Source organism: Scylla paramamosain, chromosome 9, assembly GCF_035594125.1.
Source record: "Scylla paramamosain isolate STU-SP2022 chromosome 9, ASM3559412v1, whole genome shotgun sequence".
NCBI lineage: Eukaryota > Metazoa > Arthropoda > Malacostraca > Decapoda > Portunidae > Scylla > Scylla paramamosain.
In genome coordinates this window covers 4,962,501-4,965,000 of record NC_087159.1, presented here as the reverse complement: position 1 = coordinate 4,965,000, position 2,500 = coordinate 4,962,501, and the positions used below count along the sequence as shown (strand labels likewise).

General features: G+C 48.6%; 1 protein-coding gene across 1 annotated transcript in view; it reads left to right on the top strand.

Moving 5' to 3' along the window:
- The first annotated feature begins 1,616 nt into the window (after window positions 1-1,616).
- LOC135103454 (uncharacterized) overlaps window positions 1,617-2,500 on the top strand; it is a 59,071-nt gene continuing 58,187 nt past the window's right edge. The window contains exon 1 of the mRNA XM_064009762.1: window positions 1,617-1,733. The gene's annotated coding sequence lies outside the window, so the exon portion shown is untranslated. The remainder of the gene's footprint in view (window positions 1,734-2,500) is intronic.

The following is a 2,500-nucleotide window of genomic DNA, read 5'->3' as shown; positions in this document are numbered from 1 at the left end:
TGTAATGGTTATCTCTTTGGACTCTAAATCCAATAATCCGAATTCGAGTCTCGGTGAGGCCAGAGAGTAAGGACTTTTTTTCCTCTCTCTCTCTTTTGGCGATTTATCCTTGAGTAGAGGCTCGTGTAAACTGTCGATTGCTATTTCCATTTCAAGTCCTCTCGCTTCCTCCCTTCCCACCCCCCCCCCCCCTCTCTCTCTCTCTCTCTCTCTCTCTCTCTCTCTCTCTCTCTCTCTCTCTCTCTCTCTCTCTCTCTCTCTCTCTCTCTGCTCCACCCAGGCCCGTGCTCCTGCTCGGCTTCCTGTCCCCGCATGATGCAACTCACAAATGAAGGAAAAGGAACACAGAAATAGTAGAACTGGCAAAGGAAATACAAAAAAAATACGTATGAGGACTCAACTAATCATCTCTACGACCTTTGAAATATGGGTCCTCATCTCTGGCATGGACGGCGGCACTCTGAAGGAGATCCGTGTGGGTAAAGGACGCGTGCAGAAGAAACAGAGGTAGGAAGGAAAGGAGGCACGATTGTAGGATTCATTAAGGGAGATAGTTGCTTTTAAGACAGACATCATGCCATTCAGTAAATAATAACAGTAGATAGCAACAACAACAACAACAACAACAACAACAACAACAATAATAATAATAATAATAATGATAATAATAATAACAATAATAATAATAATAATATCCTCATCTTTTCCTCCCATTCCTATTGACATTTGTAGCAGCAGTCAATGTAGTTTAGAAAGAAGAAGAAGAAGAAGAAGAAGAAGAAGAAGAAGAAGAAGAAAAAGACATAAAATTGAGCAAACACGCTTGTATTGACGCAATAACATACTGCTGGAGGAGCGGGAGCAACAATACGGAGAGGGGTAGAGCGGGGCGGGGCGGGGTGGGGCATTGCTGGGCGGAGGAAGGGAAAGGAAAGGCAGGCGAGGCGGGTGGGGATGGCTTGAAGAACCCTTGGCCTTAATCCCTTGCAAGTCCCCGTCAGCTGAGTCCCTCCTATCCCTCCCCCCCTGCCTCCCTCTTCCCTCCCAGGGGCACTACCACCACCATCATCATTGCCACCTGCAGGATCCTCCAAACACATCTGACTTTGCTTTTGTGATTTTTTGCGACTGTCTTATTTTGTTTGTCTTGTACTGTCTGTCTGTCTATCTTTCTGTCACTGTCTGCTGTATCCTGTGAGTATTTTTTATGTCTGTCTGTATGCCTATCTAAACTGTATATTTACCTATTAGTCTGTCTGCGAAGGGAAAGTAAAGATGGCTGGTTGGCTGACTGGCTGGTCACCTGGCTGATCGGCTGGCTAGATGATTGCTTGGTTAGCTGGCTGGATGGATGGATAGCTGACTGGCAGCCTGGATGGCTAGCTGATTGGCTGGCTGGCTGGTTAGCTGGGCTGGCTGATTGGTTGGCTGGCTGGCTGGCTGGCTGGCTGGCTGGCTGGCTAGCTAGCTAGCTAGTTAGCTTGCTGGCTGGCTGGCTGGCTGGCTGGATGGGTGGATGGATGGATGGATGGATGGTAGGCTGGCTGGCTGGCTAGCTGATTGGCTGGCTGGTTGGCTGGCTGGTTGGCTGGCTGATTGGCTGGCTGGCTGGCTGGCTGGCTGGCTGGCTGGCTGGCAAGTAGCAATCGCAGAGTGGCACGGAGAGGCATCTAGGCCGGGCAGCGCCACACACACCCCGCCTCTACCCCTCCCTCTACCAGCGTCCTTCTCAGGTTGGTTCTCAGTGTGTGCCCTCACCACCACCACCACCAACACTTAACACTTACATCTCCATCATCACTTCACACCACCACGTCAACGCAACCACTTCAACAGCGCTACTTCAACGTTTTTACATCGAACACACAGTAAAAAACAACAGCACAACATAACAAGAAACACTGCAACCACTCTTAACAATAACAAAACTCTGCACGCTCCACCAGTCAACACCTCCACGGCAAAATGAAATAATACAAACACTACGACGCACCATAACCTCACACCACCACCACCATCACCACCATTACAATCACCACCATCGTGAACAACAAAAGCTCACACTCGTATTTTCAAAGACACGCGGCGGTAACACACGACGCACAGAAACCTAACAAACACACAGTCCCTTTTGAGCCTCGATAACTGTGACAAACAAGGCGAGTATACGTAAAGGAAGACCAACTCTCGCGGAAAAAGATAAGCTCTCCTCACTCTCTCTTCGCTGTGCCTTCTCCACGGTAACAGGACTAAACAGTGAGCAGCGAGCAGGGACAGGATAACAAAACGACCCCATACACACCCACGCCAGAAAAGAGAACGAGGCGGTGTGGCAGTAATAAGCTATTGTGTGTACCTGTGGGGAAAGACGACGAGGATAATAACAGGGCGGTGAACAGTGCAGTGGGTAAGGACAAAAATAAGTGCCGAGTTTTGACTAAGTGCGGTGAAATATTCTCAAAATGTGGTGGAGTGTTTGTAAGTATTGCTTATGTGTTGT